We start from the raw sequence: 13,647 nt of genomic DNA on the forward strand, positions 1-13,647 counted from the left end.
GAGTTGAATCCTCAGCTCATTATCATGGTGCAACAAAGTTGTCAGTATTCCGGTCTTCCACAGGAAGAACCTACAGAGTTTCTGGCACAGTTTTTATAAATGGCTGACACAGTACATGATAAGGAAGTAGATCAGGATGTCTACAGATTATTACTATTTCCATTTACTGTGAAAGACCAAGCTAAGAGGTGGTTAAATAACCAACCTAAGGCTAGCATAAGGACATGGAAACAACTGTCAGAAAAATTCCTGAATCAATATTTCCCTCCAAAATGGATGACACAGCTAAGGCTGAACATCCAAGGCTTTAAACAAGGAGATAATGAATCTCTTTATGATGCCTGGGAGAGATACAGAGAGATGCTAAGAAAATGCCCCTCTGAAATATTTTCAGAGTGGGTGCAGTTAGACATCTTCTATTATGGGCTTACAGAGAAAGCTCAGATGTCTTTGGACCACTCAGCTGGTGGATCTATACACATGAGAAAGACAATTGAAGAAGCTCAAGAGCTCATTGATACAGCTGCCAGAAATCAGCATCTGTACTTAAGTAGTGAGTCTTCCATGAAAGAAGAGGCTAAAACAGTAACTGCTGAACTCAGTCCTGCAGAACAAGTTACTGAATTCAATCAGCAATTAGATTTTCTAACAAAACAGCTAGCCGAATTCAAGGAGATACTACAAGACACAAGAATGGCTAATATAAATATGGAAGTACAGTTGAAGTAAACAAAACAGCAGTTATCAAAACAAATAACAGAAGAGTGCCAAGCAGTTCAATTAAGAAGTGGAAAAACATTAAATATCTCACTTCAGAGCAGCAGAAAGCCAAGAAAAGAACAACTGACAGAGGATGAGCAAAATACTATCCAAAATCCCTCTGAGGATAGTAAGAGCCCTGAGAAGAATAACTCTGGCATTCAAACGCCAGAAAAGGGTGCAAAATTGGCGTTAAACGCCCAACCCATGCACAGTTCTGGCGTTCAAACGCCAGGAACAGGCAAGGAGCTGGCGTCAAACGCCCAACGGAAGCTCAGTTCTGGCGTTCAAACTCCAGAAATAGGTAGGAAGTTGGCGTCCAACACCAATCAAGCTTCCAACCCTGGCATTCAAATGCCAGTGAGGGATCAGACACACACAAGTGCTGATAACAACCCCTCTAAAAAGGCTTTCCCAACCACTTCTGTAGGAAATAAACCTGCAGCAACCAAGGTTGAGGAGTACAAAGCCAAGATACCTTATCCTCAAAAACTCTGCCAAGAGGAGCAGGATAAGCAATTTGCTCGCTTTGCAGACTATCTCAGGACTCTTCAAATAAAGATTCCGTTTGCAGAGGCACTTAAGCAAATACCCCCTTATGCCAAGTTCATGAAAGATATCTTGAGTCATAAGAAGGATTGGGGAGAAACTGAAAGAGTTCTCCTCACTGAAGAATGCAGTGTAGTCATTCTAAAAAGCTTCCCAGAAAAGCTTAAAGATCCCGGGAGCTTTGTGATACCATGCATATTAGAGGGTAATTGCACCAAGACAGCTTTATGTGATCTTGGAGCAAGCATCAACCTAATCCCTGCATTCACTATCAGAAAGCTTGGCTTGACTGAAGAGGTCAAACCAACCCGGATCTGTCTTCAACTTGCTAATGGCTCCATTAAATACCCATCAGGCATAATTGAGGACATGATTGTCAAGGTTGGGCCATTTGCCTTCCCTACTGACTTTGTAGTACTGGAAATGGAGGAGCACAAGAGTGCAACTCTCATTCTAGGAAGACCATTCCTAGCAACTGGACGAACCCTCATTGACGTTCAAAAAGGGGAGATAACCCTGAGAGTTAATGAGGATGAGTTTAAGTTGAATGTTGTCAAAGCTATGCAACATCCAGACACATCAGACGACTGCCTGAGCGTTGATATTATTGACTCCCTAGTGGAAGAGGTCAATATGACTGAGAGTCTCGAATCAGAGCTAGAGGACATTTTTAAAGATGTTCAGCCTGATCTGGAAGATTCAGAGGAATTGAAAGAGCCTCTAAAACTTCCTCAGGAAAAGGAAAAATCTCCTAAACCCGAGCTCAAACCATTACCACCATCCCTAAAATATGCATTTCTGGGAGGTGACACTTTTCCGGAGATCATAAGCTCTGCTTTAAATCCTCTGGAAGAGGAAGCACTACATCAAGTGCTAAGGACACACAAGACAGCTCTTGGGTGGTCCATAAGTGACCTTAAGGGCATCAGCCCAGCAAGATGCATGCACAAGATCCTATTGGAGGATGATACTAAGCCAGGGGTTCAACCACAGAGGCGGCTAAATCCAGCCATGAAGGAAGTGGTGCAGAAAGAGGTCACTAAGTTACTAGAGGGTGGGATTATTTATCCTATTTCTGATAGCCCCTGGGTGAGTCCTGTCCATGTTGTCCCTAAGAAGGGAGGTATGACAGTGGTTCATAATGAAAAAAATGAACTGGTTCCTACAAGAACAGTTACAGGGTGGCGTATGTGTATTGACTACAGAAGGCTCAATACAGCCACCAGGAAGGATCACTTCCCTTTACCATTCATAGACCAGATGCTAGAAAGACTAGCAGGTCATGAATACTACTGCTTTTTGGATGGCTTTTCAGGTTACAACCAAATTGCAATAGATCCTCAGGACCAAGAGAAAACAGCATTCACATGTCCATCTGGAGTATTTGCATACAGAAGAATGCCTTTTGGTCTATGCAATGCACCTGCAACCTTTCAGAGGTACATGCTCTCTATCTTCTCTGATATGGTAGAGAAATTTCTGGAAGTCTTCATGGATGACTTCTCAGTATTTGGAGACTCATTTAGCTCCTGTCTTAACCATCTAGCACTTGTTCTGAAAAGATGCCAAGAGACTAACCTGGTTCTAAATTGGGAAAAATGTCACTTTATGGTGACTAAAGGAATTGTCCTTGGGCATAAAATTTCGAACAAGGGAATAGAGGTGGATCAAGCTAAGGTAGAGGTAATTAAAAAATTACCACCACCCACCAATGTTAAGGCAATCAGAAGCTTTCTGGGGCATGCAGGATTCTATAGGAGGTTTATAAAGGATTTTTCAAAAATTGCAAAACCTCTGAGCAATCTGCTAGCTGCTGACACGCCATTTATGTTTGACACAGAGTGTCTACAGGAGTTTGAAACTCTGAAAGCTAAGCTGGTCACAGCACCAGTTATTTCTGCACCAGACTGGACATTACCATTTGAACTAATGTGTGATTCCAGTAACCATGCCATTGGTGCAGTACTGGGACAGAGACATAACAAGCTTCTGCATGTCATTCATTATGCTAGTCGCATTTTAAATGATGCCCAGAAAAATTACACAACCACAGAAAAAGAGCTGCTTGCAGTGGTTTATGCCATTGACAAGTTTAGATCATACTTAGTAGGATCAAAAGTGATTGTGTACACTGACCATGCTGCTCTTAAATATCTACTCACAAAGCAGGATTCAAAGCCCAGGCTCATAAGATGGGTGTTGCTTCTGCAAGAGTTTGATATAAAAATAAGAGACAGAAAATGGACAGAGAATCAAGTAGCTGATCACCTGTCCCGGATAGAACCAGTAGCAGGAGCATCCCTCCCTCCTACTGAGATCTCTGAAACCTTTCCGGATGAGCAATTGTTTGCTATTCAGGAAGCTCTGTGGTTTGCAGACATTGCAAACTATAAGACACAAGGTTCTCCTTCTGTAACCATGGAGAGGAAGCATGAAAAGCTTCTCTCAATACAGAGTCAAACAAAACCCCTACATTCAAACTCTAAGTTTGGTGTTGGGAGGTTCCAACCTTGCTCTGATTATCTGTGAGGCTCCATGAGAGCTCACTGTCAAGCTATTGACATTAAAGAAGCGCTTGTTGGGAGGCAACCCAATGTTATTTAATCATATCTATTTTATTTTCTTTTTGTTATTTCGTGATTTATTAGGTTGATGGTCATGTGAAGTCACAAAAACTACTGAAAAATCAAAAACAGAATAAAAATAGCATTGAAAATAGCACACCCTGGAGGAGAGCAGTCTGGCGTTTAAACGCCAGAAACAAGCATCTGTCTGGCGTTTAACGCCAGAAACAAGCACCAAGCTGGCGTTTAACGCCAGAAACAAGCATCTGCATGGCGTTAAACACCAGAAACAGGCTACATTTGGGCATTTAACACCAGAAACAAGCAGCAGTCTGGCGTTAAACACCAGGATTGCACAGCAAGGGCGTTTTACATGCCTAATTGGAGCAGGGATGTTAAGTCCTTGACCCCACTTGATCTGTGGACCCCACAGGATCTCCACCTACCTCACCATTCAGATTCAAACCTTTCCCCTCCCAAACCCACCCATTCACACACCTCTATCTCCTCCATCTTCTCCACTTCTTTCTTCTTTTGCTCGAGGACGAGCAAACCTTTTAAGTTTGGTATGGTTGACGTTGGGATTTTTGCCAGTAAAGAATTTCATAAAAATAGTCGTGTTGTAGATATAGTCTCTAAACCGACAGAAATCCCTTCGTACAAACGTTTTGGTTGTCACAAGTAACAAACCCCTTTAAAATTGATAACCGAGTATTTAAACCTCGGGTCGTCTTCTCAAGGAATTGCAGGGAGGTATGTTCTTATTATTGGTTATGAGTTTGTAAATTGGGGTTTAGGAAGTAAGGTGGGAATATGTTATATGACAAATAAAATAAAATGATAATTATAAAATAAACTCTTGGCAAAGTATGAAGAACTGGAAGTCCTATCCTAGTTATCCTTATCAATTGTGATGAGAATTGAATTCTTCCCCCACCTTATTAACCTCTAACTATGAAGGTAAGTTAAGTGGACAAATTAATTCGAATCCTCAAGTCCCAGTCTTTCCTTGGGAAAAGTTAGAGTTATTGGATCTCGAAGTAATTCTTGAAGAATTCCAATTTTCAATCAACAATGAGTTTGATAACTCAAGAGTTACCAATGACTCAACCAAAGCCAAAAGAGAAAAATCCAAATTATTTATATAATAAAAAAAAGAGCAATCATAAGTCTAAAATACCTCAAAATATATTAAATAGAAAATCAATCTAAACATAGAGAGTCATAAACAAAATTGAGAAAAGAAATAAAAGAACATTGAACCTGTGATGGCAAAAGATGAAATAATCATGAAGTGAAAAGAATCCTAATTCTAAATCCTAAGAGAGAGGAGAGAACCTCTCTCTCTAAAAACTACATCTACTCCTAAAATTGTGAATTATTAGAGCCTCTCATGAATGGATGCAATCCCCCACTTTATAGCCTCTAATCTATGTTTTCTGGGTCACGAATTGGGTCGAAAAAAGCCCGGAAATCGCTGGAGAAGAATTCAAACACGCTGATTTCTGTCACTGCGACGTGGCCGCATAGATCACGCGATCGCGTCGCCTAGTATCAGGGGAACTATAACATATTATATATCAAATCGAAGCCCCGGACGTTACCTTTCCAACGCAACTGGAACCGCGTCATTTGAACTTCTGTAGCTAAAGTTATAGCCGTTTGAGTGTGAAGAGGTCACGCTGGACAGCTTAGCAATTTCTCCAACTTCTTGTATTCCTTCCACTTTTGCATGCTTCCTTTCCATCCTCCAAGCCATTCCTGCCTTATAATATCTGAAAACACTTAACACACATATCAAGGCATCTAATGGTAATAAGAGAGGATTAATAATAAGCAAATATAAGATCAAAGAAGCATGTTTTCAATCAAAACACATAATTAGAAAGGAAATATAAAACCATGCAAATAGTATGAATAAGTGGGTAAAGAGTTAATAAAAACCACACAATTGAGTACAAGATAAACCATAAAATAGTGGTTTATCAACCTCCCCACACTTAAACACTAGCATGTCCTCATGCTAAGCTCAAGAGAAGCTATAAAGATGAAGAGGAATGGCATGAAATACAACCTATGAATGCAACTACATGCTAAGATGTTTCTACCTACTTGGTTAAAATAAACAAATCTTTCAAGAACAAATATGAACTGGATTTCACTAATTCAAATCATAGAAATGAAGCACAAATAGACTTGTAAGAAGAAAATAGCTTATGAAAGCAGGGAACAAGGAATTGAGCATCGAACCCTCACTGGTAGTGTATACACTCTAATCACTCAGGTGTTTAAGGTTCGATCTCTCAATTCTCTACCAACCTTGCTTTCTAAGGCTTGCTCTTCATCTAACAATCAACATAAATTTAATGCACAGATACACATATCAAGAGGTCTTTTAAGGGTTGTAATGGGGTTAGGGTCAAGGTAGGATTGTATTTGGCCAAGTGGACTAAAATCTGAATCCTTAATTAACTTAAACTTTCCACCTAACTTTAGACAATCCATGTAATCATAATACAACATCTAACCATCCATTAACCATGTTTTCCACATATTCATGCATTCTAATTTCAAGTACAGTACATATGCATTGCTTTCACCACTTACTTTAGGGCATTTTGTCCCCCTTTATTATTTGCTCTTTTTCTTTTCTTTTTCTCCTTTATTTTTCTTTTTTTTATATTATTTTTTTCTTTTGTTTTTCTCAATGCATATGATTAAAGTATTGAATGCATGAACATATTCTCAACATTCTTTCACATTTTCAGAAAATTCTAACATACTCAATTCTCAAACCAAATGTTTTCAAACCCACTTTTCCCACACTTAAATCATAAGCACTCTCACTAGTCTAAGCTAATTAAGGATTCAAATTAAGGACATTATTGTTTTCCGCTTAGAGTTAATGATGTGCTAAATAAAAAGAACAAAGGGGGTACAATAGGCTCAAAATTGGTTTGCAAGGGATAATGAAAGGTAAGGCCATATGGGTATGTAAGCTCAGTGAAATAAAGGCCTCAATCATATAAGTGCATGTATACATCAAATTATGGAAATATAGAATTAGGAAAGACAAAGATCACATTTTTTTGAGAGAAAAACACACATCAAAAATAAAATATTGGTTGAAAAATGCAACCAATTCAAATAGACTCAAAATCTCACAGGTTTTGTGTGTTCGAGCTCTAAACCATGTTCCAGTATAATATTTCTTCAAACAAGTGTAATATTAAATTTTATTCAAATTAGTGAAATGCTTTAAAAGGTTTCTTGAAAAAGAAAATATTACTTCAACCAAGTGGTAAAATATGCAAAAAATCAAACAAATATGCAATCAAAAAAACAAATAAAATAAAAATTTTGGTGTTGAGTCAGGAAATAACTAACCCATGGAGATCGGTATCGACCTCCCCACACTTAAAGATTGCACCGTCCTCGGTGCATGCTGAGATTTGCAGGTGGATGGGTTGTTTCAACTGACGCTTTTCTCATCAAGGAATGTGCGTAGAAACTTGTTTGTCTCTCCCATGTGAACGTCTTCCGGTTCTCTTCCTGGTGGCCATCCTGAAAGAAAAAGGGAAGGAAAGTAACCCAAAGCAAATATAGAAAACAAATAAAACATGGGTGCCAAAAGTGAGGGTCTCAATTACATGGTAGCTACAACATGCAAGTGAGAAAACAATAGAAGCACATGGCATACTAGTGGTGCAAAATATTACAACAATGAGGGAGAGAGTGTGGGTAAGGAGAGATAATATAAATTTATATCAATGTAAAAGTAATACAGGTATAAAATATTGGCATTGATTTAAATAATATTACTCAATCAGAATTAAAACAAGTCACTAAGCATCAAGAAAATACCAGAAAAGATGTAACAGTTGAATAAGAATATTTGAACACCAATAATAATTTTAGAAAAATAAAAATATGTAATGAATGAGAGTATGCAAATAAATTAAATAAACTAGAATGGGAGTGAGAGAAAATAAGAAAGGAAGAAGAAAGAAATAAGAAAAGATAAGAGAATAAGGATTCGGAGAAGAAAAGATAAGAAAATTGGCACTAATCTGGATAGGTTGTGCGACGCCGGCGACGCGGTCGCGTGGTGCGCAATAAGGTTAGGCGACGCGGACGCGTGGGGCACGCGATCGCGTGACTTGATTTGTGCTAGTGGCGCGAGTGCAACCTCGCGGTCGCACAACTCTCTGTTCAAAACTTAGTATTGCCAAAATCCTGGGTGACGCGATCGCGTAGGGGACGCGATCGCGTGAGTGGCCATCATGGGATGTGATGCGGACGCGTGGGGCACGTGTTCGCGTGGTGAGGCTTGGGCTTTCAGCACGATTCCAGCCCAACTCCAGCTCAACTTTCGGCCATGCACCCTTTGATGTCGAAATCCAGGTCACGCGGCCGCGTGGGACACGCGATCGCGTGGGAGGCTAGTATTCCCCTGCGATGCGGACGCGTCAGCGATGCGGTTGCGTGGGACGAATTGTGCCACTGGCACGCCTCCAGCCTTGCTCCAGCGTGACTCTCTGTTCGTTTTTATTTTCTCTTCTCTCCTTGCGACGCGGACGCGTCGCTGATGCGGTCGCGTCGCGTGCTCGCTTCTCTCTCTTTTTTTTTAATTTGAAAAAGATGCAGAATGCAGTGTTAATATGAATGTGATGCAAAACTCCAGGTTTAATATAATAAAATAAAATAAAACTCGAAAACAAATAAAACTAAATAAAAAAATGAAAAAGAAACGATTATACCATGGTGGGTTGTCTCCCACCTAGCACTTTTAGTTGAAGTCCTTAAGTTGGACATTGATGGACTTCCTGTTATGGTGGCTTGTGCTTGAATTCATCCAGGAATCTCCACCAATGTTTGTGATTCCAGTAACCTCCGGGATCCCAAACTAAGCATGTAAAGCCCTTAAGAAGCTTCAAACAGATTCTTAGGCTCCCGGGGTAACAAGTGTCAGAGCAGATTCTAGGATCCCAAATCTTGCTTTTACACCCATCTTGTCGGGATCTGTATTTTTCCAACTGGGTGATAAGTAATTTGAATTCTCACTGCAGCTACCAAACAGCTTCCTAGACCCATTCAGTGGAGCTTTACACCAACCTTTACATTTAAACTTTAAGCTTTCAACCATAATGAACCTTGCAGGACAATTCTTACCACTGACCATTTTCCTTTTACTCTTAATGCCACAAAGAGCTCTAAGTTGACCATCCGTCTCCAGTAGCCCATATTCAAGTGGGATTAGAAAGCTAAAGGATATGAATTTTACCCACTTGAATGTTGTGAAGGATGATGGCAACTTAGAGGGAGGGGTTTCCAACAACTTTGGCAAGGTAATTTCAAGCTCCACTCCCTTGTGCTCTTCTTTGACATCTTCTACCTCTTGATCAACCTCTACAAAATCTTTAACCATGATCTGCCTTGGAGGTTGTACGCTCTTCTCAACATCAACATCAAACACCGTGGAAGGAGGCTCTGTGACTGGACTTTCCAATGGAGATACATCATCTCTTAAGTCTGCAACCACTTCTTCCTTTTTAATAATTGCTGCTTTGTCCAGTTGTTTAAGTATAAAATCGTACTCATCCTTGATGTTTTTCTTTTTATGACAACTCCTTTCAACTATTCTTTCATCTTTAAGGGTCTCTCCTACCTTTACCCGTAGGGCCTCCTCTAGCTCTTTATGAAGTATAGATTCGCGAAGATGATTCCTTCTTTCCTGTTCCATATCAATAGCATAATTGGGATCATCTTGCTCTCGGATTGATGGATGTGGGTGCTCTTCCATGGATGGTGGTGATGGGATGGAGAGATTATTCTGTGGTTGACAAGGAAGTGCACTAGAGCTTGAGGTTTGATTGTTGAAGGTATTTGGTGGTCTGATTTGGGTGAAGAGAGTTTGTATAGTAGAGTTTAGATCGGCAAGTGCTTTCTCCATGGAGGTTTGGGGTAGATAGGGGGGTTCATTTAGTTCATAAGGTGGTTGGTATGGTGGATGAGGGTTAGGGTCATATGGAGGTGAATGGTGGAAAAGGGCTTGTGAGTATGGTAGTCCCAAGTTGTGTTGAGGAGGTTCATAGGCATATGATGGTGGTTGTTGATAGTCCATTGGAGGTGGTTGTTGCCATGAGGGTTGATTAAATCCTTGTGGCTCCTCCCATCTTTGATTGTTCCAACTTTGATGCCTATTCTCATTGTAATTTCTTCTTCCTGCAACATAATTGTAACCAGACTCATAGCCAAAGGGGTGAGAGTTCATAGTAGCAAATAAAAATAAAAAATAAAAATAAAAATAAATTTAAATTAAAAGGTTATTTAAATTTTGAATTTGAAAATTAAATTTTGAAATTTGAAATTTGAAATTTTGAAATTTGAATTTTGAAATTTGAATTTTAAATTTTTGAAATTTGAATTTTTGAATTTTGAAATTTGAAATTTGAAAATTTTTAAATTTAAATTTTGAAAAATTTTAAATTTGATTTTTGAAATTTGATTTTTGAAATAAGATAAGATAAAAATTTTAAAAATAAAAATCTGAAAATATTTTTTTTTCAAAAAAAATTAATAAAAAATATTTTTGAATTTAATGAGGAGAGAGAAAAACAATAAAATGACACCAAATTTCAAATTTTTAGATCAAAACGAAGAAAACAACTAAGAACAGCTTGAAGGTCAAGATGAACGCGAAGAACAACTTGAAAATCAAGATGAACACTAAGAACAAATTTTTGAAAAAAAAAATTTATAACAAAATAAAAACCAATAACCTCTTAATTTATGGAAAAGCAAAAATAAAAACAAATAAACAAGCAAAAATCAAAAAAAAATATTTACAATAACCAATAATAAGGCACACGTTTGCAATTCCCCGGCAACGGCGCTATTTTGACGTTGGGATTTTTGCCAATAAAGAATTTCATAAAAACAGTCACGTTGTAGATATAGTCTCTAAACCGACAGAAATCCCTTCGTACAAACGTTTTGGTTGTCACAAGTAACAAACCCTTTTAAAATTGATAACCGAGTATTTAAACCTCGGGTCGTCTTCTCAAGGAATTGCAGGGAGGTATGTTCTTATTATTGGTTATGAGTTTGTAAATTGGGGTTTAGGAAGTAAGGTGGGAATATGTTATATGACAAATAAAATAAAATAATAATAATAAAATAAACTCTTGGCAAAGTATGAAAAACTGGAAGTCCTATCCTAGTTATCCTTATCAATTGTGATGAGAATTGGATTCTTCCCCCACCTTATTAACCTCTAACTATGAAGGTAAGTTAAGTGGACAAATTAATTCGAATCCTCAAGTCCCAGTCTTTCCTTGGGAAAAGTTAGAGTTATTGGATCTCGAAGTAATTCTTGAAGAATTCCAATTTTCAATCAACAATGAGTTTGATAACTCAAGAGTTACCAATGACTCAACCAAAGCCAAAAGAGAAAAATCCAAATTATTTATATAATAAAAAAAGAGCAATCATAAGTCTGAAATACCTCAAAATATATTAAATAGAAAATCAATATAAACATAGAGAGTCAAAAACAAAATTGAGAAAAGAAATAAAAGAACATTGAACCTGTGATGGCAAAAGATGAAATAATCATGAAGTGAAAAGAATCCTAATTCTAAATCCTAAGAGAGGGAGAGAACCTCTCTCTCTAAAAACTACATCTACTCCTAAAATTGTGAATTATTAGAGCCTCTCATGAATGGATGCAATCCCCCACTTTATAGCCTCTAATCTGTGTTTTCTGGGTCGCGAACTGGGTCGAAAACAGCCCAGAAATCGCTGGAGAAGAATTCAAACACGCTGATTTCCGTCACTGCGACGCGGCCGCATGGATCACGCGGTCGCGTCGCCTAGCGTCAGGGGAACTATAGCATATTATATATCAAATTGAAGCCCCGGACGTTAGCTTTCTAACGCAACTGAAACCGTGTCATTTGGACCTCTGTAGCTAAAGTTATAGCCGTTTGAGTGCAAAGAGGTCAGGCTGGACATCTTAGCAATTTCTCCAACTTCTTGTATTCCTTCCACTTTTGCATGCTTCCTTTCCATCCTCCAAGCCATTCCTGCCTTATAATATCTGAAAACACTTAACACACATATCAAGGCATCTAATGGTAATAAGAGAGGATTAATAATAAGCAAATATAAGATCAAAGAAGCATGTTTTCAATCAAAACACATAATTAGGAAGGAAATATAAAACCATGCAAATAGTATGAATAAGTGGGTAAAGAGTTAATAAAAACCACTCAATTGAGTACAAGATAAACCATAAAATAGTGGTTTATCAATGGTAAAATCATTGCTTTTTGTTTTTCCATAATTCAGTGGTAGAGCAATTGACTGCAGATCAAAGAGCTATGAGGGAGAAGCAACAAAGGCAAGGAAGAGACATAGAGGAGCTCAAGAGTACCATTGGTTCTTCAAGAAGAGGAAGACGCCACCCTCATTAACGTGGACCCATTCCTTAATCTCCTTGTTCTTATTTTCCTGTTTTTCGTTTACTATGCTTCATGTTTAATTATGTTTGTGTCTTTACTATATGATCACTAGTATCTAAGTGTCTATGTCTTAAAGATATGAATGTCCTATGAATCCATCACCTTTCTTAAATGAAAATTGTTTTCTGAAAAAGAAAAAGAAGTACATGAATTTCGAATTTTAAAATAGTTTAATTATTTTGATATGGTGGCAATACTTTTTGTTTTCTGAATGAATGCTTGAACAGTGCATATGTCTTTTGAATTTGTTGTTTATGAATGTTAAAATTGTTGGCTCTTGAAAGAATGATGAAAAAGGAGAAATGTTATTTGATAATCTGAAAAATCATAAAAATGATTCTTGAAACAAGAAAAAGCAGTGAAGAACAAAGCTTGCAGAAAAAAAATGCAAAAAAAATGCGAAAAAAAAGCAAGCAGAAAAAGCCAAAAGCTCTTTAAACCAAAAGGCAAGAGCAAAAAGCCAATAGCCCTTAAAACCAAAAGGCAAGGGTAATAAAAAGGATCCAAGGCTTTGAGCATCAGTGGATAGGAGGGCCTAAAGGAATAAAATCATGGCCTAAGCGGCTAAACCAAGCTGTCCCTAACCATGTGCTTGTGGCGTGAAGGTGTTAAGTGAAAACTTGAGACTGAGCGGTTAAAGTCGAGGTCCAAAGCAAAAACAGAGTGTGCTTAAGAACCCTGGACACCTCTAATTGGGGACTTTAGCAAAGCTGAGTCACAATCTGAAAAGGTTCACCCAGTTATGTGTCTGTGGCATGTATGTATCCGGTGGTAATACTGGAAAACAGAGTGCTTAGGGCCACGGCCAAGACTCATAAAGTAGCTGTGTTCAAGAATCAACATACTGAACTAGGAGAATCAATAACATTATCTGAATTCTGAGTTCCTATAGATACCAATCATTCTGAACTTCAAAGGATAAAGCGAGATGCCAAAACTGTTTAGAAGCAAAAAGCTAATAGCCCCGCTCATCTAACTAAGACTGATCTTCATAGATGTTTTTGGAATTCATTGTATATTCTCTTCTTTTTATCCTACTTTGTTTTTAGTTGCTTGGGGACAAGCAACAATTTAAGTTTGGTGTTGTGATGAGCGGATAATTTATACGCTTTTGGCATTGTTTTTAGGTAGTTTTTAATATGTTTTAGTCACTTTTTATTATATTTTTATTAGTTTTTAAATAAAAATCACATTTCTAGACTTTACTATGAGTTTGTGTGTTTTTCTGTGATTTCAGGTATTTTCTGGCT

This window comes from Arachis ipaensis, chromosome B10 (assembly GCF_059453495.1).
Source record: "Arachis ipaensis isolate K30076 ecotype BB chromosome B10, ASM5945349v1, whole genome shotgun sequence".
Taxonomy (NCBI): Eukaryota; Viridiplantae; Streptophyta; class Magnoliopsida; order Fabales; family Fabaceae; genus Arachis; species Arachis ipaensis.